Here is a 27,772-nt window from a genome sequence, read left to right as displayed (position 1 = left end):
TTCCACTATACTGGATGGGCTTATTCCATATGTATTCATTCATTCTTTGCTTTGCATCCTGAAAATATAAAAGTTTCTTGGAGATGATTTCTTTGCATAGTCCAAATCTTTTAAAAATGGTAAATGAAGTTCAACTGCATGATTTCCTTTATGGCTTAAATTTCTTTACGCAAGCACAGGCTTCAGAGTCCTTGCTATTATTCTAAGTGTAGTTGGAGGCTCTATAGTATGGGCATCACCCAGGAGCTTAGAAATGCAGATTCTCAAGTCCCAGCCCAGATCTACTGCATTGGACTCTGTACTGTAACAAGCTCCTAGATGTTTTATATGCACATTGAACTTTTGAAAAGCACCAGTCTAAATCACTATACACTTTTAAAAATGCATTGTAAGGTATATAAATGTCAAATCACTATGCTGTACACCTGAAGCTAATATAATATTGTATGTCAACTATACTTTAATTAAAAAAAGAAAGCATTAGAGTATTAAAATTGTCTAATCAACTTAGTTTAGAATTTTGAAGGGGAATGCTAAGAAAAAATCATTTTGTTTACAAAAATAATAATAATAGTAGCTGCAATCCTAGTGTTTTACAAACTAAGCAGCATTTATTTTCTAACTCAAAGGTTAAATTAATATGTATCCCCTTTACAATTTCTTTCCTCTTCAGTTTACCTCAAGCTTTGCACAGCAATTAAAAAATTGTCAGTTAAGGACTTAATATATCTTTGAAAACAATTACAAGAATTATTAGATCATTGGGGTTTTACAAGAATTCCAAAACACCTTCCAGAGAATGAGGAAGATAGGAATAATGAAGCATGGAATCATCATTGATCACCTTAATTGCTAACATTTACCAAATCTCTAAAATTGAGAAGAAATTTCATGTACATCATCATCTTAATATTTCAGACTTGAGAAGAAATAGTAATAAAATTGAATAATCCAGAGATTGAGGTGTATGACAGACTTTAAAGGCCATGTACTTCAATTAGGAAAATATCCTTTAAAAATTGCTATTTGTACCAAGTTCTTTACGTGTCACTTAGTTTGTTTTTTCACAATAGTTCTATGGACTTAACTTTGTTATTCCTCTATTTCCACAGAAAAATTAAGACCAAAGAGGCTGAGAAAATTAATGCTAGACTGAGTAGCTATTATAATGTTATAACGAATTAGATTTGGCTGTCTGCAAGCTCATGTTCTAGTTTAGTGGATTTAGTTCAGAGGAGTTTTTATAAATCATTTAATTAAAAATTTTTTTTACACTCATAGTATTTGAACCTAGTAGAGATAAATGCTTTTAGACATTATTCTGATCATCTAGTTTATAATCTGATGATGCACTTGAGTTATTATATATCCTGATGACTAAATATATTGCACAAAGGTAGTGTTAAATTACAAGAATATGAGTATACCAGGTTCTATGATAGGTACCCTACCAAACTATTTTATGTGATAAACTTGACTTTTCTTCCTATTTGGGTATTATTTATTTTTTATAATTAGTAACTTTCATTTAAGCTTCTTTCTCTTTTATTTTTTCCATGATTTCACTGAGGAGTTTAACTGGTTTAAAAGAAAATGGCACTAGAGTAACAGTTCCCCAAATCTCCCAGGTCACTTCCTATGTTTTTCTATAAGCCATATAGACTATGTTGTTATTGGAATCAAACTTATGGCTCAGTCATTTTCTATTCAAACAGGGCATGAATTACAAAGTCTGCCGGGAATCCTGGAGGACTTTTGGAGGTAGATTAATTTTCTCTATTCCATGGCTCTAAAGGCTCATGCTGATATTATGTGGAATAAATGCGGAAATGCACAAGATATGGACAACCTGTCACACACCGTCCATAAAAAAGTAGAACAATGAATTACTATGTATGTTGTATTTAACCTATGTCTTAAAAATAAAATAATAGTGGTGGTAACTACAGTGTATATGTTTACACTTAACTTAATTGAGAGTTCTATGAGTAAATCTTTTAGAAATGCTTTGGTAAGATATAATTTGGGGAATAAGTAGGAAATAATAAAAATACTTATAAAAATAACATTTCTTTTCCTCTGTCTTTGGCAACTCTCTCACCATATGTAAAAGTAATAGAGAATATTGCCCAAGCTTTCAGAGAGAAGTTCCTTAATAATTATGGCTGGGTTCTACTATGGTATAGCAATTTTCAATAAATTGTGAGAAAATTTAAGAGATTATACAAATATGTAACATGATCTTCAAAACTGGTTTAATGTATGATTTGAGAGAAAATTAAGAAGGCTGATATGAATAAAATAAATTATGGGGAGATAAGCAGAATAACCGGAAAATGGAAGGAGGAAAGGGAGGACGAGGGTCAGCAGTAGAAGCCCTCTTTAAATGACCTTTAAGCTGATACATGAGAAATGAGAAGGAGTCTGTCAGGAGGAACAAGGTTTGAGGATTTTGGAGGGAAAGAAGAGTGTGGAGAGAGAAGTCAAAGGGCCTGGTCCTGAGCCTTTAGGATCTTTGACATTTGAAGTCTGGTTGGAGAAATAACTTACAAAGTAGAAAAGTAATGAGAATAGAGAGTGGTGTGAGGATAATTTGGAGACCTACTGACAGAAAAAATAAAAGACTGTCAAATCCTGCTGAGAGATCATTAAGGTAAGGATGGATTGTGTCAGAATTTGAACATGGAGTGAATGCAGAATCCAGAGGAAGCTGATAGACAGATGTCAAGTGAGAAGAGAAACCCAATAGGAGTAGGCAACACTTGTGATGTTTAGTAGGTATGAGGAGTAGGGGATTGGAGGTAGAAAATAGAATGGAAGAGGATATGGAAATAAAAGGTAGGTAATCAGTTTACTTTTCCAACTGTATTTGTTTTCAAGATTGCTTTAATTATTTAGGCTCCTTTGAGATTTTAGAAAAATATTAGAATGAATTTTTCTATTTATGCCAAAAATTTCATTGGGATTGTAACATAGATTGAATCGAATCTGTAGATCCCCTTGGATAGTATTGTTGTCTTAACAATATTAAGCCCTAGCACCATTTGTTGAAAAGAGTGAGTTTATTTGGGGGAATTTTACTGGGAATTTTAAATCATGTTTGAATGCTGATTCATTCTTTCAATCAAACTTTCTTAATTTGTCAAATATTTATTGAGTATCTATTAGATCTACTATATGGCAGGCATTATTTTAAGTGATGGCGATTAAAGCCAAGGTTGGTAACCTTAATTAGGAAGATATTGCAGTAATCAAGATTATAGCTCAGATCTGACTTGCAGCCGTAGAGGAGGTGAGAAGTAGTTAGATTCTGAAACTCTACTGAATATAAAGAGGACTTGCTGTTGCATCAGAGGTGAAGTGTGAGAGAATGAGGAGAGCCAGGGTTGACCCCAAAGTTTTTAGCCTCATAAACTGGTAAGAAAGAGTTGCTATCAAAAAAGATGAGGATACTCTAAGTGGAACATAATTTTTGAGGAAAGATAATTAATATGGAAAAACTATACCAGCTATTTATGAGAAAGGTAGGAGGTGGGAGGATTGAAGGAAAGGTGCAATATAAATATAGTAGCACAGTAAGGCGTGAGCTTGTGTGAAAACATGGTAATTATATACTCAGATATGGTCATGGTCATGAGTCTATTAATGACACCAACTTGCTGGATGTATGATCGTTTCCAACATTACCTACATGTACACATTCAGCAAAGCAGAAAATGGATGTTTGGGCTCATCCAGGATTGGACCATTGACATTCAAGTGTTACAGAGGGGGTAAAAGGCAGTGAATTGAGGAAATTTGCTAATGAGGGTCTACGATGATGAGCTGTGGCATCCAAGTAGCACAAAGAGGGAAGTGAAAAGGAATGTAATTATCAACAACACATACATGTATCAGGTTTGATAATCAATGCAAATAAGCCTGTTACCAAAGATTAGCACTGATAAATATGCACAAAAATAAAAATATTTGTCAAGTTGCTGGTAATATCAGTGTCTAAATTGGTGAGCCTATTCTGCAGTGCAAGTATAGAATCAACTATATTTACAAAGTTCAGGCTCTTTTTAATTTATTCTTTGAGACTAGTAGACTTAATAGCAATTTCTTACAGAAATAAATTGTCATCAAGTATGAACATCATAATTCTTGATTTTGCAAATGGATGTTTGCTGCTCTTATTTAGTCCTTTCATTCTCATATGTAGACTTAATTCAGTAATTAATTGAAATGTGTAGGGACCGCTTGTGTTGCTGTGGCAGCTTTGAAGGGTTTACATGCTACTTCTAGACAGCTGTATCAAATGTGGATTTAATCAGAACTCCTTATCCTCCATTTCCAAGAAAATTCTATAGGAAATTGGGCTTTGCTAGTTCTGGTGCTTGTTTGGCAGGAAGAATTAGGCTTTTTATTTTTATGGCTTCAACATTTCATTATACAAGGCCTTTCCCCTAAGTCGGTTGCCTCAGTGACACAGTTAAATCTAATGAGTTATATTCATCAAACAGAGACCAAATAGGTCTTATAACCTCCTCAAGACTAGATAGAAAGCATGATGGGTAAGTTTGTATAAATATGCATTTCCCATAGTCATTAAAACTTTATCAGAACCAGATTATGAAGATCTAGATACTAGTTTACTTCTCTTTTAGGGCATTTAGTGCTTATTTATTAAAACAAGGAAAAGACTGCTATCACATATCCGGTAATTCTATAGATTAGATTAGTTTGTGTCAAATTTCCCAATATCTCATCTGGTTCCAAGTCTATAATGCCATGAATTCTCTGTTCATGCAAGAAATATCACTGAGTATAAATATCATAAGAAACATATTTTCTTTAAACATTTCTACCTAATATGGAGGTATTAGACTGGTTCTTTATTTTGGAAGCCATCAACTAACACCATTCTTGGGCATCAAGTGTATTTATGGCAGGAGGATTGATATTTGGGTTTGTCTGATGTTTCTTTATAATTAAATTCAGGTTGTGGACTTTCAATAATATCTGTGTGAAGAGATCAAGCGATTTTCCATCACAGAAAGTAAGTATAAAACTGGATAAAAAAAGAAAAAAATTAAATATTACAGGGTGTTTCAAAGTGAGCAAAGACATACAACAAAATGAAATGCATTTACTCTTGAAAAATTGCTCAGAGAGCAGAACCCGCAGCTTTATATTGGGTGGGTGATGGTTGACTCAGTTCAAGGTTGATGGCAAAAATCAGCAGCTTTACTGACAAAGCCGGTGGACTCATTCAAGTTGGGGGATAAAAGGTTAATATAAAATAGTCAGCTGTTCTCTCCTATACAACAGCAATGAACAATTGGAATTCGAAATAAAAACACCATTTCATTTACAAGAGCACCAAAAAGAAAAAAAAAAGAAATACTTACATATGCATCTAACAAATTATATGCATGACATATATGGGAAAAACTAGAAATGTTGCTGAAAGAAACCAAAGGAGATCTAAATAAATGGAAAAAAATTTTATATTTATGGATAGAAAGACTCATTGTTACGATGCCAATTCTTCCCAACTTGATTTACAGATTCAGCGCAATCCCAATCAAAATCAAAATGTTATTCTGTGGATATCAACAAACTCATTCTAAATTTTACGTAAAAAGGCAACAGACCCAGAACAGCTAGCACAATACTGCAAGGGAACAAAGTCAGAGGGCTGACGCTCCTCTCTTCAGGATTTACTATAAAGCCACTATAATCATGGCAGTGTGGTATTTTTTTTTCCAGCATTTTCAAAATATATTTTAATCAAGCTTTATATCCAAATCGTTGTACAACTATTTTAATAAACTGAAACAGTAAGTGAAAAGTACAGAACACAAAGCTGGCTTCTTCTTTTTAGTGAAGTATCAAAGGTTTGTTCGCAGCCCCAAATTAGTGATGTGGTATCTGGGCAGTCTATAAAGCAGACTCAGGCAGACTGTAAACTGGCGTATTAGAAACCAGGCTGCCTCCAGTATAAAACAGGTCCAAGTTACCACTGCCCAAATAAGTTCTGTGAAAGAATTTATGAAACGAATACTGAGGGGCCAGAATCTTCTTATAAACCCAGGCACTCATAAAAACATGGTATAGATTATATTAAAAATAATTTAACTCAGTCTCTCCCACTCCCAATTAATATCAACAAGATAATACACATTTAAACAATTTTACCAATTACAAGTTAGTATTATGCTGAAGATTGCGTTATGTTAAAGATGCATATTAATGTGTAACACTTTGAACAAACATACACAGACACCCAAACACACACATGCATTCACACACTCTCAAAGTAACAAAGCTAAATGTTAGAAGAATTAAAAAGGCAAGCTAAAAAAATTTCCTTATCACAATAGTAGAGGATAAATAAACAAGAAAAGTGAAGCAAATAGAAGAACATAAAATGCCTGACATAAATCCAACCTTATCAATAATTCCATTAAGTATGAATGAAATAAATATTTCAAACAAAAAGTGGAGAGTGTCAGACTGTTTAAAAAAGCAACATGCAACTGTTTTCTACAAGAGATGCATTTGAAATTCAAAGTGACAAATTGATAGAAAAATGATTGAAAAAGGGATTCCATGCTAATAATAACTATAGGTTAGCTAGAGTGATTATATTACTGTTAGACAAAAGAGGTTTTAAGATTTAAGTAATATTAAGTAATATTACTAGAAACAAATAGGGAAATTTTATACTTATAAAATATCAATACAGCTGAAAGATATAACAATTAAAAATACATATTTACCTCAAAATCTTTCCACAATGGAAAATCAAGGTCTAGAAGATTTTAGTGTAGAATCCTATGAAATATTTATGGAAGAAAGAATATTAATACAAATTGTCAAGGTAATTTGACAGAAATCATTTCTAAGTAAATGGTGATGACACAATTGGATATCCATATTCAGATAAATGATCCTCTATCATTAACTGACATCATACACAAAGATTAACTTGAAATGGGTAATATATCTAAGATAAGAGCTAGAAGTATACAATTTTTAGAAGAAAATCTTTTTGGATTAGACCAATATTTCTTAGAATCCAAAAGAATACATGTTAATTAAGGAAAAATCTGCTAAATTAGACTCAATAAAAATTACAAACTTTCACTCTTCAAAACACACCATTGAGAAAAATGAAAAGGCAATATTTAAAAACATATATCTAATGAAGAAATTCAACTCAGAATAAAACATATCTGATGAAGAAATTCTACCCCAAATATATTTTAAAATAATGTAACTCAATAATAAGCGACTATAGAACCGATAATATTGGGGGAAAAATATTTTAATAGGCACTTCCCCAAAGAAGGCATATAAATAGCAAATAAGTATAGGAAAAGATGCTCAGCATCATTAATTATTAAGAAATGCAAACTAATGTCAAATGAGGTTTCTACTTAAATGGCCTAATTAAAAAAAATAAACTGACACTACCGAGTACTGGTAAAGATATGGAGCAACTGGAACTCTCAGAAATTAGTGGGAATTTAAAACATGACAGCAACTTTGGAAAACAGTTTGGCAGTTTCTTACAAACATACATTTACTGTATGATACAGCAATTCCACATCTAGGTATTTTTCCTTCAAAATGAAAATCTACCTTCACACAAAGACTTGCATGTGAATGTTTACAGGAGTATTATTCATAATAATGGTACAAGACAAATATCCTTCAGTTGGTGAATGAATAAGAAAATACAGTATATACATATACAATGAGATACTATTCAGCAATAAAAGGAAATAATTGACATGGAAAATCTAAAACTGTAATTCTATATGAAAGAATCCAGATACAGCATGAACATAATGTATGATTCCACTTATATAACATTTCTAGAAAAGGCATAACTATAAGGACAGAAAACAAGGGTCAGGGCAGGGATTAACTGCAGCTTCTCATGAGAGGGTTTTTTGTGATGATAGAAATGTCCTAAAATTGGATTATGGTGATTGCACACTGTACAAATCTAATAAAACACAAAGATATGTATGCTTAAAGACTAATATAAGTGACATGCAAATTATATCTCAATACAGTTGATAAAAATTCATATGCATTATTGTTAAAAATATCACAGAAATGATGCTGCGCCTTATCAGTGTACATATCAGGAAACACGATGTCTCCATGTATCATTATTGGTGATGTTTTTCCTGATCTCAGTTTTTCCACTTTTTCACCTATAACTGTAAAGTTTCACTTGAAATTGTACCATTTTAATATTTTTTTCCATTTGTAATTGGTATGTGGCTTATAAGGAGAAACTTTGAGTCTATTCATATATTCTGTTTTTATTATACTTTTGCTCATTATTTTAGCAACCATGATGATACTTGCCTGCAAAAATCATTGCTATGCCAATTGTGATTTTTTATTTCCATCATTGCTTCTATATTTATTAATTGGAAGTCTACTGTATGGAAGATCTGTCCCTTTCCTCATTTCTTTGTTCATTTATTTATTTCTGTCAGTTATGTACACATGGTTATTTCTTTTATTCCATGGATTTTATTTAATTTGTTGCTCAAATTGTCCAAAACCTGGCCATGATAAATTCTTTCAGACTGGTTCCTGTGTCCTTTCAACATGCACACCTCCAATCTATTTTTAGGTCACTCTTATTTTCTGGCACCACAAGATTTTCCAGGCTTATCTCATATTTTCCATGTCTCAATCCTGGAATCAGCCATTTTTCCAAGGACCCAGTACCTTTTAGTAGAGAATAATTAGAAACCAAGATGTGAGTGCTAGCTATGCCCATTACTACTGGGAGTCATTGTTTCTAGGCCTGCTCAGTAGTCAGATCTGGGAAATATATGTATAATTCTGTATTAGTCAATGTTCTCCAGAGAAACACAACCAGTGGGATGTGTATATATATATATATATATCTTTATATATGTATTTTGTGTGTGGTTTTACAGAGATACAGAGAGAGAGAGAGAGATTGAGTGAGAGAGAGAGAGATATTGAGTGAGAGAGAGAGAATTTATTTTAAAGAATTGGCCCTCACAATTGCCAGGCTGGCGAGTCTGAAATCTGAGCAGGCCAGCGCACTAGATAGATGCAAGGAAAAGTAAGTGATGCAACTCAAGTCTGGAGTCAGTCTGGAGGCAGAATTCCTTCTTACTCAAGGAATCTCAGTTATTTTGTCTTAAGGCCGTTAACTGATTAGATGAGGCCCATCCACAATATATAGGGTAATCTGCATTACTCAGTCTGTTGACCTAAATGTTAATTATACCTAAAACATACCTCCACAGCAAATCTAGGCTGGTGTTTGACCAAACAGTTGGGCACTATAGCCTAATCAAGTTAACACGTAAAATTAACTATCACAGTGTTACCATACACATACCACCACTTCTCTCTGTCTCTCAATCTCTCTTTCAAAAACCACCCCATTAAACTCATAAGTTCCTTGAACTCACTCACTCTTTTATTTCCATAATCACCTTGTTGAATTTCTCAAGCCGATCCCCTCATCTTTTTCTATGACTAATAAGTTACTCTCCAACCTGGGTCATTTTCAGTTTATAGTTTTTCTGTTCCCATTGTACAGCTGGTAATGAATAAAATTGGACTTCTTGTTTGTAATAAAAATACATGCTATCAGTTCTCTACCAAACGCTAAGGAATCTCTTATTTATCTCTTACTAATTCCCTACCTGTCTTCTGTAGTAGCCGTTACAAATATTTTCACCAACAAAACTCCCAGTATCATCACATCCTTCTTCCATCTTCGAAGCAGTATCATCACATCCCTCTGCCATCATCTCTTGCTGTAATCAGTTAATACTCACGAATTAATGTTTGGATGCCTCTTGACTCTGACATTCAAATTCTAACATGACCAGTTTTCAACTTCTAATTCCAGCCACATATTCATTATAACACAAATTTGATTCTTCATAAAAGTTTGATCAACACCTTCTCCTCAAATGCTGCTCTTATCTTGTGTTTCGGAAAGCAGAGTGCCTTGTATTCAAGTATTTATTAGACACTCTCTGCATAAAAGAATGAGTAAATGCATTCATTCCTGAATCTATTATTCTTTCTGAACCTTTTAAAATCCAACCCATCCTTTAAGGATCTGCTCAAATGTCATTTTATGCTTTTATGTCTGACCTAATCAGATTGCCCCAATGAAAACCTCCACTTTTTTTTGTTTTGTTTTGGTTTTTTTTTTGCCTATTTCTAGTACTTAATATTTTTGTATTCCTCATCTGGTATATAATATTTTCTACCTTTCGGAAAAATGCTTATGCAGACCTCCATTAGAAAGTAAGTTTCTTGCTCTGTTTACATAGGAATTGAATAATAACTGTGCTACTTGGAATTCCATTAGAATGGTGTTGCACACAGTGTTATTGAAAGACAGCAGGTAGATGGACGAATAAATGGATCGAGGAATGAAAGAATATGTATAAATGAAAAATGTTATCAGTAAATTCTTGATAGGATTCCATCATTGGTCAATTCTTCTTATTCTATAAAATACCCTAAAACATTTTCTAAAAATAAAGTGTTCTCTTTAAGCTCAAAGTATTATATTACACAAGAGGAAATGAGGATTTAAGAAACACACATAATGAAAAATGAAGTATTTTAAATAACAAAACAAAAGGCATAGGTTTTATAGAAAAACAGCAAAAAATAATTGATTTAGTTAACTCGCTGTTCCTTCAAAGTATTTAAAAGAAGAAGTGGGGAAAACAGTTTTTTTTGTAATGATGATGCACACTCAGCCCTCCAAACGAAAACGTAAATGCTACTGCTATGTCAAAACAGGGTCTAGTATAACAAAATTCTAAGTGTATAAAGGAAGTTGACCTTTAAAAGAAAACCAGTAAAGTAAAAAGAAAGTTAAAAACCTTAACAAGCACCAAATACCTTCTTATAACCATGACAAGTATGTTCCCGAGAGATGATTCACCAACATGAAACTACTAGCTAGAAATTAATGACCAGTACCTAATGTCTTGGAAAAACCCCACAGGATTTCACTGAAAAGAAGTGAGTAAAAGGGATTTACTGCTTATGGCTTCATCTTCAACATTCCCTTTCTTACCCACCACCCCAAAATAGTAGTGTATCATAATTTTAAAGGAAGCTTATTTTTTTCTTTTAAGTTGAATTTTAAATGCATATAAAACTTCTCTCATATTTCTTTATAATTATATAGGATTCTTCTCTTAACGTATTCTCTAATGAGACACCAGAATATCAGTTTTATTTTTCTACTTTTGATCAGGTAATAAATAAGTTGACAACATTGAACAAAATCTTTTCCTTCCTTCCTTTTCTTTTTCCTTCTTCCTTCCTTCCTTCTTCTAAAATTATAGCCCATGTATACTCTTAGCAGCTGCTTCCCTGTTATTTGGAAACTCTGATTTTTTGGAGCACCTAGCTTTTTATGCCAGAAGGCATATTCCCAATTATTCCACAAAGTAACTTGAATCTCTTCTTTTAGCTATGGATGATTTCTTTAGGTCATGATGCAATCAGGTGATATTTCATTGAATTAGCCAAATTAGACATACTCAACTTAATGTCCTTTGGGTTTAAAGGCAATTCAAGTAATACATTTTCTATTAAGATTTTAAAAGCCACCAAGTCACTTGCTTTTTCAAAATAACCTGTTAGCAACCAAATAGAAGCTTCTGTGTTTTTACAAACACAGTAACAGTTACAAACACAGTAACAGTTACAAACACAGTACATAGATGAGAAATGGAGTTAAAAGGTGACCACAGATTGAATTCTTGACTAAAGTTTGATTTTGATATTAAAATCCCAAGCTACGGTTGATTCCAGGACTGAGTCAAGGAATACAGAAGAGGAACTTGGATGATCTTGTAATGCCAAAGATTCTGTAATGTTAGAAAAGACTAGATACAAAACAAAGCAAAACAATGTTGGGTGAGGAGAGAGGAAGGCGTTAAAGAGACAAAGGAGCCAACAAAATGAGCTCCCAATGGCCAAAACTGAAAAAATACGAGCAACAAAATAAGTAACATTGCACTGGTTATAAAATAAATATACACGAGTGTATAGTAATAGGAATAAGTGATTGAATAAATAAATGGGAGAGAATAGACAAATCTTCAGTGCAGAAAAATTCCAAATAATTTATGTAGATACTCCCACCCAAAGAGGTGGACCATAACTCCCCATTCCTTACGCGTAGGTTGCATATAGTGACTTGTTTCTATAAAGTACAGTAACTTTACAATGAAGAAATGTGACTACACTACTTTGTTTAGCTAGTATATTTCAGGTTTACCCCTGTGTTCTTCCTCCCACAAATCTGCAACCCCAGTCTAATCATAAAAGAAATATCAGAGAAACCTAAGATGAGGAACAATCTACAATATACCTTACCAGTACTCCTCAAAACTATCAAGTCTATAAAAAACAAGGAAAGTTGAAAAACTATCAGAGCCAAAAGGAGACTAAGGAGACATAAAAACTAAACATAATGTGGTATCTTGGATGGTACCTTGGAACAGAAAAAGGATATGAGCTAAAATCTAAGAAAATCTAAATGAAGTATAAACTTTGATTAATAATAATGCATTAATATTGGTTCATTAATTGTGACAAATGGTTCATACAAATGTAAGATGTTTAAGTAGGGCAAACTGGGTGTATAAAAATTAACTGCAATTTTAAAGTAAACTCAAAGTATTCTATAATAGAGTTTGTTTAAAAAATTTTAAATGTCATATTTAATTTTGAACACAAGTTAAATGGGATACTTATATCCCATAGCATAGTCATCAGATATAATACATTTTGAGAAAAGATTCCACAAGCTTTTCAGATGCATCAGCTTTAACCACATGGTGAATGAAGAAAATGATGGCACAGATATCTCTAACAGGTTGTTAATGCTATGAAACATTTCCTCAAGAAACCTGCAGTTTGCTTGTTCACAGCTCATAGCAACTCTGGTTTTGTATGATAATACAGGGTGGGTATTAATTTAGAAATAAAAGCAAATCTGAAAATCTTAAACTTAGACAATCTTTGTATCTTTAGACCAGCACCAAGCCTTGGAAGTAAACAGCCCAATTAGTTATTTACCTGCTTCCTTGTGTCTTTCATATGGTTGAATACAAATCCAGTCACCAATTCTATTAGCATGACAAAATCAGAATCAGTGTTTCACCATTTATTTGTACGATCAAAGCCTCAAACTGGAAGAACTGCAGGTTCCATATGAAACTAATATCCCCTTGAAGGAGCTCCTGGAAAGATCCGATCCAATTATAACAGAAGTCAAATTCCCAGGCTTTTCACAGTAGCTAGATTGTCCTTCAAGTAGAGAAGCCAAAGACAACCCTCCGCCTTGGCAACACCGTCACTTGGACTGTCTGTCTTTTGCTTTGAGACAGCATGGACTGTTGAACTGGTGAAGATTTTAGGGCTGCACTTGTGAAATGGTTTGGGGACTCTGAAAAAGATTCTGTATTTAAAACTGGAAAGCAATTTATTTTAACCCTGAACAATTCATATTCCAGCTGCTTTCTGTAATGTTCAGTAACTCATGCAAATATAAAGAAAGCCTATACATTTAGCATTATTATTTGAATGCAATGAGTCTTTGAAAAATAATTACTCATCAGAAACCAACTGATCATTTGCAATGATTCCCACTGGTGAGAGGTTCAAGAGAATGCCTTTCTGGGGACCAAATTGTGTTTCATTTAAATATATATATATATATATTTAAATTTGATGAATCTATTGTTATTATAAAATGAGGATTTCAAATTCTGTAAAGTTTGCTTTCATAAAATAAAGTGAGAAATAATTGTATGTTAAAGCCATTGAGAAACACTGTTGAAAGATTCAGATGCTGAATTTAGACTTAGGAACGCTGATTTCCAGTTTCAATTCTTCCACTACCTTTTCAGGAACCTTTAATCTGTAGAAAGAGCCTCTTCTCTTTGTGTCTTCCTCTATGACTAAGAGTAATTGTGATTTTTCTGACTTAGCGTATAAATTATGTGCCTCATTTTCCCTACTTTAGAGTATTATATTATATACCTATGAAATATTTTCTTAGTTTAACTTGAAAGAAACAGGAAGAAGAAATTAAAGAATTAAATTTACATTCATAGTCATAGAATTCATGTCACTTGGACTCCAGGAGTTCCAGAAAGGGTTCCTATTTTGTCCTTTGAAAAATATTCATTTTTTTTTCTGGTTATAAACCATAGAGACAGACTAAAGGAAACTAGCACACCGAGTAATATAGCATGTGTGTGAGTGTGTGTGTGTGTGAGAGAGAGAGAGAGAGAGAGAGAGACAGAGAGAGAGTTTTGTACCAAATGAGGGTGTACTGGTCATAAGAAGTGAGATTTTTGAAGTTATAATGTCTCAAAATGTAAACTTAAGATATTACATTCCTGCATGTTTAATTTTGACAAAACATATTTTCTTTACTTCCTCCCTCCATTCATTTTCCATTTCCCACCAATAATTGTAGGGAAGAAATGGATTTAGTTTCCTAGTTTTTATATTACTGCAGATTTGCTATAACAGCTTCCCTTTCCCCTGCCACTAACTAACCCCGCTCCCCCAACCCCAGCCCTGCCGCCCAGGCCTATTTACCTAAATTAAAGAATGGAAGGAGAGATTAAGTGGAGGTGGTCAACCAAAGAATGGAGAAAACACAGACATGGGAGATAGAGGTTTCCTTCTGACACATGTAGTCTAACTGGCTTCCGGTGTAACAGAAATAGGCTGAGACATGAATCAAAAAGCCTGAAGACTTATTCCAGAATGCCACCAGCACTCTGGAGTTTATGCTTTTTAAGAATGCTTAGACAATTCTATTATCCTATTATCCAATCTTTTTCTATTCTCTGACTTTTCTCAGTCTTAATTTTTTATTGTAGATCTGAAATATGGTTACTTTAAGCAACCATCTTTCATTTACACTGGTGTTAGGCTACTAAGTTAACTTATTATTTCTTGGATGTATAAGTGATTACAGAACAGATTTCCACCCCTCCCCCCCAATATACAACATTAGCTCATTCAGTTTTTTCATTAATTCAAAAAGCAAGAATTGCCTACTGTATATAAGGTGCTATAGGATACAAAGATGAAAAAAAAATCCAGACTCAATCCTTAAGTAGCTCAGATTCTGATGGCACAGTCAGAAAAAAACAAACAAAATGCTAAGCAGACAGAAATCATTGTGATAAATCATAGTGTGCTAGTACAGTTAAACATCCTGCTCTCTAGAGGGCATCAGGGAGAGACAATCACAGGTTTGCGGAATTTTCTCAATGCCTGTGGTGTAAATATTCCCACCATGGTCATTTTCTAGATACCACGTGACATCACTGAATGTGGAGCTGGGAAGAAATGCATACAATTGACTCATACCAGCTGGCTCCAGCACTCTGCTGATTTAGAGGAAGAGGTGTGACATAATACTACAGGTTCACAGTATAGGTAGTCAGGAGACAAATGTTTGACTTTATCTCTGTGGTAGGTCAGGGAAAGATTGCAAAGTAGGGAATCCTAGAGTTGTGATTTAAAAGACAAGAAAGCATCAGTTGAGTGAGCAAAGTGGAGAAGTGCTTTAGGCAGAGGGAACAGCATATGCAAAGCCAGGAGGAGTGACTTCTAGGACAGAGGTAAGAAAAAAATTTTTTTTAAAGGCCAGAGAGTATATAGTAGGCTTTGAAGGCCAAAAGTAAAAATTGAGGATATTATGTAGGGAATCATATAACTATAAACTCCAGCTACTTGACAATGTAACAAACAGTTTGTGGGCTTTAAAAAGCAGGCAATTGACTCGATATGGCCCATAGGCCATACTTTGCTGACTTCTATTCTAGAGGAAGGTAGAGACTAGAGGCAAATTACACTAATGCCTCTGTTTTACAGAGTAGGTGTGTTTTTCTCATTCTCTTAAAACGTATAACAGGGCCAGCAAGTCCCCATAACAGATTTCCTGAAATAGCATTTTATTTGGCTTGACCCCACACTCTCTGATCCAGCAGAACTAAGGAGTGTTGGTGAATAACATCAAATGAATAAAATTTCCCCATTTATTTTATGTACCAAAATACACATTGCTATGCATTGGATGCTGTGAAAACCTCACCAGATCGGGGAGGAGAATGTAGTTCAGCAATTATTTCAGTGGTACATGGATGTACTTAAACCATCACTCATTCATAAAATGGGGATTACAGGAAAACTCAGATTCTTTAATATGACTAGTTTAGCTTGAAAAACAATTAAGTGCTTGGTACAATGTTGGAGCAAAGACATCTGTTAACATTAATATTTGCTGGACAAAGTCTTGGAGGATAATCTTTTTGTAGTTTTCACATTTTAAAAAGATATAAAACACTTACATGGGCTACATTCTCAAAGGACCCGATAGTCTGTCCTTATACGTAAAGATGGGCACCATGTTGTGACAGAAAGTAAGAAAGTACTCAGAACTGGATGGGCACATGTTGAAAGGATACAGAACTAAGACAAAAAAGTTCCTAATGGTCAAAAAAGGAAAAAAAATTGAGTAAAAAAATAAATAAGTAAAACATTATTGGATTATAACCACGGTGTAAAATAAAAATCAATAAATTTATAAAATTTGAATAAATAAACAAATGAAAGTGAAGACATAGCTCTTCCTTACAGAAAAATAATTACTATAAATGCAGAAGGGATGAGCAAATAGAAAAAGCATCATTAGAACACAACAATAAATATTGCAAGCCAAATCTACCAATGAACCCCAAAATTAGTTGAGTAAAAGCTTGAGAAGAAACAGGGTAATTGCATAGTCTCAAAGAATCTCCCCTAAGATATTTATTGATCACAAAGACAAAACATGGCAGAAATCACTTTAACCAAGGGATCAAGTTTATCACCATCAGTAGTAAGTCAAGCCAACATTGTGTACCTCCTCATATGAGACTAGATCACTTCTCCGCTATTCTTTCCAAAATATACAACCTCAATCTTATCATGAAAAAAAGCATCAAGTAAAACCAATTGAAGGACACTCTAGCCAACCAGTATTCTTCAAATATGTCAAGGTCATAAGAGACAAGGAATTATTGATGAACTGACACAGACTGAAACACACTTAGGAAACACGACAACTAAGTGCAACGTAGTATTCTTCCTGGACTGGATTTTGGAACAAAAGAAAGATAGTAAAACAAAAACTGGTCTATACTATAAATTTTATAATACTTTAAAGATAGTAATATTAGGGGAATCTGGGTGAAGGGGGTACTAAAACTCTGTACTACTTTTGAAACTTTTCTAAAGTCTAAAATTATTTCAGAACAAAAATGGTTAAAAAATGAAAGAGATACTAAATGGACATTTTTCATTTATGATAGATTTCCTTTTGCTTCGTTTTATTTGGGGTTTTCCCATTTACTTTCATTTTAAGTAAAGATCAGAGCTTAATTACACAGAAGAGCATATTAGATTTGAAATTGTTACTTTAAATCCATTCTCCAACCTGCTTAATGCAGAGATTAGAGCACGAGAGTACTTCTAGGGTAGGGCTGATTTTATAAGAAGATCCCAGGAAATATCCATTGTAGTAAATATAATTATTCTCATTTGACATTCGCTGATAGTGAGTTGCTAAAATAGAAGCCCCATGAGGACAGGAAATTTCATCTTCTTTGTTTACTGCCATAGCTTTAGCCCCTACCATATTTCTCAGCATATGTTATGGAGTCCATCATATTTTGAAATCAATCAATCAATCAATGAGGCTTAAAGTGATTAAACAATTTATCTAAATAGCTGGAAAATGAAAAGCCAAGTTTTTACCCTAGAAATATCTGATTTTGAGGACAAATTCTTATCCCACTGTACTAGACAACATGCGTCTTAAGTTCTTAAAAGACTGAATCGTTGCAACACATTTTTGCGGTCACTGCTCATTTTTACCAGTCAATCCATAAAAGACATGAGAACCAGGAAATCCAAGGAGACTGTTAGTCTGACTGCTGCAAAACTTGTTTTTTACCCATTTGCTCAAGCAATTAAAAAGTGGAAATATCTAGAAAGAACTTAGCGATTTCTCAGCAAGCCAGGACTGCACCTGAGAATGACACAAAAATATATTCTGAAAAATGACAAAAAAAATCTCTATCTACCACAAGTATGGCTTCTACTTGAAACAGGAATAGGACATCGCTGATGGTTTTGGCTAAATCTGATTCACCTTCCATAGAGTAGTTTTGTGGAATTTTCTCCAAGTATTTGGCTGAGTTTATTTGAATTTGTCTCAAAGGTTAAACTCGAATAATATTTTCATTTCTTTACCACAGAACGTGACAATTAATTTAAATCACATCTCATATTTTAGCATTGTAGCACCTTTGGGACTAGATATTTTATTTCTGTGTTATTTTGGAAAAGATTCTACTGCAAATTGAGGGCCTGGGTAATGCAGTGGAAAGAGCTCTGGGCTGAGAGTCAGAATAAAGAGCTCTATGACTCGCTCTACTACTAACTAGTCGTGTGACCTCCAGTGAGTGATTCAAAATGTATCTGAAACTCAGTTTCTGCACCTCTAAAATGGAAACGATAATTTCTCAGCTTTTTTACAAAAGGTCGTTTTAAAAATAAAATGATAAAATGTATGTAGATAAGCCTTATAAATTCTAAACCACTTTATCCAAGTTTTAAAAAAAATGAGAACTCAGAAAATAGCGTATTTGTAAAAGGAAGTAATTATAAATCCTTTACCAAAGTATCTTTCATGTTTTTAACTCGTGAGTGATTTGTTTGATATGTTTTCTATTTTGTCCATTAAACTATTAAATTTGTCCTCAATTTATCATCATTAGTGTTTATAATAATTAAAATTTTCAAAATTTTTTATAATCCCCTAGCCCATAAACTGTTTCTAAGTGATTGTTACTTAGAAATACTGGGACAACGTCTTTAATTAGAGGCTTTTTTTTTTTCTTTTCTTTTTTAATGGGCATAGCCTTTTAAAATTACATGAAAGGCTATATTTTCTAAAAAATAAAAAGCATCCAATTAAAGACCAATTTCCAGATAATCATTAGGCTATTTGAACCATCTACCAAAGTCACTGAAGAGTAAGAACACAAGCTGAGTACCAATATCAATTAACTCCCACACACACATACACACAAAAGAGAAAAAGAATAAAACAAAAAGGAAATTCATATTATTCAAATCAATCACTCGTCTGAACTGATGAGTTAATTCAGCTTTCGAAAAATATTCTACTGGTAAGTACCACGATGGTAAGCTGGAGTCAGAGACCTTGGATTCGAATGCCACCAGGGGACAGGCAATATGAATGAGTCAAACAGGTAGGTCAGGGACACTACAGCAAAAGCTGGGGGTCCACGCTCCCATGGGGGAACACTCACACCAAGCCTCTAAAGAGCTCTGTTACTTCAAAAAAAATTGAGAATTGGATTTTCAGTAAAATCTTAAGTTTTTATAAGTCACAACTGATTTGAATCTTTATAAAACCGTGTGGGCCGAAAAAAAAAGAAAAAAAAGAGTCCACAAGGTCACCAGTTTGGGACCTCTGTTATTTGTTTCATCACCTTCGGTTATAAATATGTTATTTAGATAGTCATTTTAGACTGTAGAATCGTTTAGAGTCATTGGAGAGTCATTTTAAGAACCTCTGATATAAAAAGCCATAATATTGGAATTCAGCATTACAGGCATTAATAAAAAGGTCTTTGCTTTACAAAAAGGTAAACCTTAGAAAAACAATAGCAAGCTATGATGCCTCATTTAGAATAAAACTAAATCCACAGAAATGCAGCAATAATGTATAATAATCCTTGTAGTTTACAGATCCTACATGCCTCCACGCTTATCCACACCCAAAAGCTCTTAGAATTTAGTTATATAACACAAAACAATAAATAAAAGGTAAGCAAATAAACCTCACATTGGTAAATCCATATGATATTCCTTTACTCACTACTGAAGTCCCTCAATTCTCATTGACTCAATTAGTTTTGACTGAAAGGAAAAAAAATGAACAGCTGTGTCTTCTGACTTAGCGACACACATTTGACAGAGTGCCTGTCCATCCAATAGATAGAAATCTAATGGCAAGTCTCCAAGCCTAGTGACATTGACACTTCCCACTCTTCATTTCCACCCCAATTCCTGAAAGACCTACCAAGATTTTCAGTGCTGAAGGTATGAGACTTTTTTCGAACGTTTCCTTTTAAATCTCCTTCCAACCTCACCTTCCCATCACCTCAGGGACTTCACTATTACAATTTTCCCTCACCAGCTCCTCTCTCGCTAACCATTTCCCCTGCCCCCAAAAACGCACTATCAGAGTCCGCTGAGAAATGAAAAGTGAAAAGTAGTTCCTTCTTTAAACCCAGTTGGAAACTACTGTCTTAATATTTGTCTAGAGTTTTGCTTTTATTTTCCAACTGATCTGGGTTTGGCAAACCCTTTAGGTTAAGTAATAAACAACAGCATAACATTCCAAAAGGGAGGTGGAAAACCCAGAGAATTCCATGAAGACTAAACACTGGACCTTTACTGTCCAGTCCAAATAGCCCTCTCCAGAACAGACAACCACTTCATCTCTTAAATAACTGGCATAATAGGATACACATTGCTGTCACTTATGTTGGTATTTTATTTTTTCTCTTTCCTTTTACACAGGGTTGTAGATGGCAAGTAGGCATCTATAGCCATATCTAGAGCCTAAGGCTCTTAGAATAGGATTTGAACTCAGAGAGAAAAAGTCAATTTTTTCAACCTTGTGGGTGGACGCCATTATTATCCTCATTTTACAGAGAAAAGCAAGAGTTAACTAACTTGAAAAAGATCCCATGGTTTTAAATTTTGGATCTGGGACTCAAATCATTGTATTAACTGCTCTCAGTGACTTTGTTCTTAGTCCCTGGGCTATGCTGCCTCTCCACTGCTCAATTTTATATTTCTTTCAAAATTCCCGATTCCGGGAATGTGTTTCTGCATTGAATTTGAAAAAAGCTATGGGTGTTGGTCTGAGACCACGCTCCTCAATTACTTTACATTGCATATATATTTCCCCAGTTCTGTTCTTAAGGTGAAGAATTTTAGATTTTGACTTTTAATAAAGCAATGAGCTAAATTATTAATCCTTTCATGGACAACAGCTTGAGAGATAAGTTCCTATTAAAAGATCCCTTATTTTTAAATAATATCACAAGTGAAAATTCAGACTAAAATTACTAGAACTCCTCACAAAGTAAAAGAAAAAAGAAGATGTCCCTCCATTAACAACACCCTCTGTGTCATCTTACTGAGTTCTCCAAGCACATTGTCCTAACCGCAGTTACCTTCTCTAGCCACAGGCTGGGGCAGCTTCTGGGAATGGTGGGGCCTGTCCATCTTTATCCTTGGGAGCTCTCTATCTCTGCTAAGGTGGCCTTGGGTGACCTTGTAGAGACCAAATACCTTCCCTGTGCGTGGGTTTCATGTCCCTGAGTCATCAGAGCTAGTTTTCCAGGGGTACGACCTATGCTAACAAAGCCTGTTTCCCTGCTCTATTCACAGTGACATCCAGCATGTGGAACCTGGACATCTGGGGCTTTGGAGATTTCTTGACCTGTCACTACAACTAAGGATAACATTAAATCTCAGAAGGAGGCCACATCTCTGATCTTCCCGGTTGAGACTTCTCTCATTCCTGTTGTATTGCCCAGCCTTGGTCCTGTCAATGGAAAGCAGGTCCCTGAGAAACACTCAAAGAGCAGCTTGAAAGTTTTCAAAGTACCTTCACATTTCTCTGTCCCTTGCAGGACACTTCCTTTGTCCTTGAAGGAACCAGGAAATCTATAATTTCCTACAAAAACATGAATTTCTTGAAAGTAAGATCCATCTCGAGGTGAAGAAGAAATATTACGTTCTGTCAAAAGCTAGTATGCAGGGTTCATGTACAGGAGCATAAAGAAGAGCAGGTACCAATATCTACAGATGCCGATAAGTTAACAGCATTTCAGCAGACAGTGCATGTGGCCAACCAGAGCCCAAAGAGTGAAACCTTGCCTGTTCTCACCGAAAGACCCTTCATCAGGTCCTCAGCCATAAACAGGAGTATCATATCTTTTCAAGTCCATGTGTTCCGTGTTCTACAATATGGTTTTTAAGTGAGCAGCTTCAACAAGCCCAGCCTATAACACTGTCCTGAATAGGACAGAGAATTCTGGACCAGCTCCTGCCCATAGGATCCCCTCTGCACATTAGCAGGAAAAAAATATATATTGCTTTAAGCTGCCTTGTTCTAATGGAGAGTGCAGCTTCCCCTGGCTCTTCATCCTATTTATGCCAAATGTGCTTGGGCGAATGACCCTGTAGGACTTTGCACCTGACCTCATTTAGAATGGACGTGGCTCCCAGGACGAGATGAGAGCAACAGTACAGGATCTGTGGTGGCCTCTGCCAACTCTGAATGTGCCTTGCTCACTGTTCTCCCTTTTGCAAACACTGTGAACCTCTCTCTTTCCAAGCATCACCTTCAGGCCCATTTCTATTCCCCGTCGAGGGCTTCCATGCCCAGCCTAAGTCTCCTGCTTACACGAGTTATACATATCAAGGAACCCAGGTACCTGGATGGGTCCCTTGGACCTCCATTTTCATCTCCATAGACGAGTGCTCTCCCACCACATCCCTAGCCCCAGCAGCCACAGCCAGCCACCCAAGACTCTTCTCCAGATGTAGGTTCCCCATACAGCTGGCCTTAAATCCACATGAGAAACAACAAAATGATGCAGTTCCATACTTTCATGACATCTTCTCATCTCTCCTCTGCTCAGTGTCGCATATACCACTATCCGCTGGCCTCGCTGTAATGAAAAGAAATAAAAAAGACTAAACCATATCGATGGCCCTCGCCTTTTCCTGCTTTGTGTCTGGGGTTGTCTCTGGGACCTATAAATGAAGAGGGAAGGGTGTGGTGGACATAAGATGCAAACTTTTGGTGCAAACAATTCGTTATACAGTATTTTGAGGGAACAATGGTTTCTATTTTGTTTAGTTACAAATTCTAATTATACCATAAAACTTTGTCCAATAAAATCCTTCTTAGGAATGTTTAGCTTTTGCATATTAATTGCTGTTATGCAAATGGTACTTCTAACTCATTTAAGGGATGTTAGAGTCACTTCTTCCTCCTCAGTCACCCTCTGCAAATGTCTTTACCCAATGAATTGATTTACAAACTATTTATTTATAAATCACTCTAAGCTCAACTTAAGGCAAACCTGTTGAAAGTATCACAAACTCTCAGTCTATAAGATTTAACTCTATTCCTAAATCCTATTTCCCATATGTCAGTACTATCCATATGCAACTGAACAGTTTGATGTTCTCTTTGATATCAGCCTGTGACATTTTCAGAAAAAGAATTCTTACTGTTTTTACTGCCTTAGGAGATACAATCCAATTTTACTTTTTGCTTTCTTTACAATGCACAGAGAAATCTTAAAAGTTCTATCAAGAAAACGTTTATTGCATATTTCAAATTCAAATGGAAATAGCTTTCACTTTTGATCTTGTAGAAAAATCTAGGCAAGTGATGAAGTACAATACTTTCTTTGTGTTGGACTAGGCTGCATGACTGTTACAGAATATGTTTGAACATTTGAGCTAAGAGACCAGAAGAGGCTTTCCAGCCACATGTTTAAAAGAACAGGCAGCAAAAAATTGCTTAAGTCAATTATAACCCTCCTTTCAGAACTATCTTGTGGGACGAATACTACTATTATCCAGATACTTCTATCTTACAGTCAGCCAACTCTCCTCTTAACTGGCTATGTTTTTGAAATCTACTTACTCTTGAGACTGACCATAAAATCAACACACTGACAAAGCAACAGTTTTAAATTCCGAACATGCACAAAACCCAGAACCATAATTACCTCAACTCTAAGCCCAGTGGAAAAGTGAAGCATGTCACCTCTTATGTTTTATTCAGTGCAGGGGACCCTGTCAGTACTTCACAAATGCCAAATAAATCCTCAGAATAAAAATCCTCAGATTTGAGGGCCAATGTCCACCAGGGCAGAAATCGAGACAAGGGAGAATCAGTTCCCCAAAGGAATGCATATGCTAGAAGATAAGTTTTTCTGATTAGGCCAGGGGCCACTGAGAGAGGAAAACAAGAATCACTACTCTATGTGAATATGGTGCTTCAAAGAGTTGCTGGTTTGTGCAAGCGCCGGTATAGTCTGTACTATCTGTAAGCGAGTTAGGTAATTGAAAACTCGTAGAATGAAAGTCCAGGACTAAGGAGAATATTGAAGAAAAGTTGGTTCTTAATTGCCCCTGACGATCTCAGAAAGTAGAAATGCTTTAATACTGAGTCAAACAGATAAATTGACTTTTGAAATAGGTCTTCGTACTAGAGATATTATTTTGAAAGTTCCAAAATCAAGTTGGGAGTTGTTGGGAATAAAAATACCATCAAGTCTATACAGCAGTCATCAGGCTCTCTATACCTGGGTAGGCTTCAAGAATCATAATAGGTCAGAGAGTTTGTAACTGAATAATGTCAGTTAAGTGACTATTACAAATGCATTTTGACTTTTTCAAAAAACTTCAACAAATACCAATTTCCTACCCTTTACTACGCTAAAGGCACTGTGTGTACTAGAGCAAGCAAACAAACAAAAACACGGCCCTGTCCTCACAGAACTTCCAGCGTAGTGGAGAAGACAGACATTATCCAACAAGATGCTAGAGAATTCGTGCCTTAATTTAACTAATGATTCCTCAAGGTCCTAAAAGGGCACTGTGTTGAAAAGCTGTCTTCTGGACCTAACGTGCTTTCCTAGTGTACTTCAGCCCATCAGAACAGAAAGGAGAAACAAACTTCTATAGTGTTGGATGATCTCTGCCACAAGAAGGCCCTGGTTAGGCACACTGGAACTTCAGTCATGGAAGTAGTGGCACCATCTCCTTATCATCAACCTTGGAAAAGGAAAACACAGCACCCAGTAGAAACTCTGCTGACAGAAACTGCCAAGGTGAAAAACACACGGCAAGCCCTCTGTGGTTCTGGCGGCGGAACTACACACATTTGGCCTCCAGGGCAGGCTTTGATTGCAAATAAGAGGCTGGATTTTGGTTTTAGGAACTCTTTACCTCTGCCACGGGATCAAAGGTACAGAAAGCAACTACCGACTGTTTCCTAGCAGCCTGCCCAGACGGTATGCTAATGAGCCAAGCATCGAGCTTCCAATTACGAACTACTTCCAGAAGTAAATTTCCAAATGGATTCATTGTGATAGGTGCAGTTATTAGTGATCTCTGTTGAGTGATAGCTATAAGTTTGAGTATCTCTGAGTCACAGACTTCTAGTTTATAATGACACTTAAATTTTCTCTAAGGTACCATACATAAAAGGAAAAGATGCATTCTTTCTTACTAAAACTCTATGGCTATGCATGAATCTGAATCATAATTTTCTCTCAAGATATCCATTTTTAAAAGATAGAACGATGAAAAAAATGATTTTGAACATAATATTGAAATTTTAATCAATTATATTTATAACTACAATTGCTATACATAATATGCAATTTTTTGTTGTGTCAAAATATATGCACGTTTGTATGTGGGTGCATAGACATATGTGCGTGTGTACATCAGTGGATTTAAAATTGGTATATAGTGAGAAAAACCAATTGTCTAATAGTTATGCATAATAAATTCTGGAGTAACTGCTCCCAACATTAAACAACTGGAATAAGAATGTGCTACATAATAAACTAAGTGTTGCCATTTTCTACAATCACTTACACAGAGGTTTTTTGATTCATTGCAGTTTCTGAATCACTGAGAAAAAATGGCAGTTAATTACCTCTAACACCTATGCAGGAACAGCTGGGAGAATGTAGGGGGCTATGAAATTAGCACTTTGTGACTGAGTTAAATATATCATTTTAGTTCAATAGAATTGACTGTCATAAGTCAAACTCACGTTATAAAGAATTAATTTCGTTTTATGCCCAAATGTCTTTGTTTGATCCATAAATTCCTTAATGCACCCTGACTTTCATTGATTTTGCTCCTGAAACAAAGGTCCACTGCTAAAAGCCAAATTGCAAGTAGGTCTTTCCAACATAGTCTTATGAATAAACCAGAACATGCAATAATCTCTTATTTCTATGATTATAAAAATTGCTTTTCTTTGTATTCTTCTAAGTCTATGGAACACTATCCTTATTTTCACCCTCCTTCCATATGGCAATATTCAGTTTTTGAAAGGGAAAGGAAATAGTGTTTCATAACAGTAGTATACAGATAAAACAATGTTTGGTTGAAAATATTTGTTTTGGGTATTAATCTTAAACAACGTTAAAGTACTAAAATGAATAGTAGGTTTTGAATTACTTAATACAGCTTCCTACATTTACAGAAAATTCTGCTATAGAATTAGCACCTTTATTATGCATCTATATATTCCTGTAGTTCTCCACTTATCCGTTCAGCGAATATTTAAGGAATGTATACCATGTACAGGACGCTGTGATAGGTTCTGGGGATACAGAGCTTGATAAGGTAGACATGATTGCTGTGCCTACGTAAATTTTACATTTCCTTCCAGAACATATTTGAGTCACTGTCATTATCTGAGTATTCTAATAAAGTGGTTAAAATTGGAGGATAAGGCATGTACATCATCCCCAAATGTGGGAAGGCATAGCGACTGTCTAGAATTTGTTTCTATCATTCTATAGGGGTAAAATATATGGCAGGTTGTGTAAGAAGCTTAAACTGAGTATATTTTATTGAACAATCACTGAAAAAAAATTACCTTTGAAAACGTTTTAATCAAGCCATCCTTACGTGTGTGTGGTGTGTGTGCATGAAAAATTTTAGTAAATTTGCCAAGTTATGTAACCATCGTGACAAGAACATTTCCACTGTCCCAGTAAGATTCCTGGGCCCATTTACAGTTCATTCCTGTCCCCACCCAGAGCCCCAGGCAACCACTAATCTACTTTCTGTCTCTGACTTTTCTAGACATTTCTTATAAATGGAATAGTACAATATGTGGTCTTTTTGTGTCTGGTCAAGCCAATCTTTTAAAACATAACTATTTTAAGTCTTTACTAAATTAGATTATTTAACAATTCACTCATGTTACTTATAACTCTAGGAACTCTCATTAGGCAAAATTGAAAGGCTCAAGATTTCAAGTTTACATGTTAAGAAACAAAACAGTCCAGTCAAATCTTTTGTTTGGATGACCAATTCGTGGAAACTGGAGATAAACACAGTTGTTGCTGTGTATATTTTTAAAGTGATTTAGTGTCTCAGTAATTTGCTTAGTGATGACCAATGAATTATATATTTTACAACCAAGTTCATTGTTGACTACAGTCCCAGAATCTCATTAGATCATATGTTTGCATATAATTTGAGAAGGAAAATCTGAAAAACTTTATTTATTTGTCCTGAAATTTTGTACATGGTTTTACCTATTAATAATAGACTGATAAATTCATTTCATTCCAATCCAGTATAGGTTAATTAAGCACGTATCATGTGTTAAGATATAGATGAATAAGATGGTCAGAGAAAAAATAAAAGTGAATAGGTAAAAAGATTCATTCACATACAGTTTTTAAAAAACTAGTTCCTTTATATTTTGCTAATTACTATGAGGTTAATTGCTAAACACACAAAAGAAAGCGAGAGGAAAGAAAGC

The 27,772-nt window shown here is 34.8% G+C and overlaps 1 long non-coding RNA gene across 1 annotated transcript; it reads left to right on the top strand.

The window, feature by feature from the left end:
- The first annotated feature begins 4,981 nt into the window (after positions 1-4,981).
- Positions 4,982-22,936, top strand: LOC120602320 (uncharacterized). The gene is made up of 2 exons (XR_005652691.1): positions 4,982-5,041; positions 21,613-22,936. It is a non-coding gene; the product is annotated as an uncharacterized LOC120602320 (long non-coding RNA).
- The last annotated feature ends 4,836 nt before the right edge of the window (positions 22,937-27,772 follow it).

The sequence above is a fragment of the Pteropus medius genome, unplaced genomic scaffold (genome assembly GCF_902729225.1).
Source record: "Pteropus medius unplaced genomic scaffold, Ma_sr-lr_union100, whole genome shotgun sequence".
Taxonomy (NCBI): Eukaryota; Metazoa; Chordata; class Mammalia; order Chiroptera; family Pteropodidae; genus Pteropus; species Pteropus medius.
Note: the sequence above shows the minus strand (reverse complement) of the source record. Positions and strands in the feature narration are given on the sequence as shown.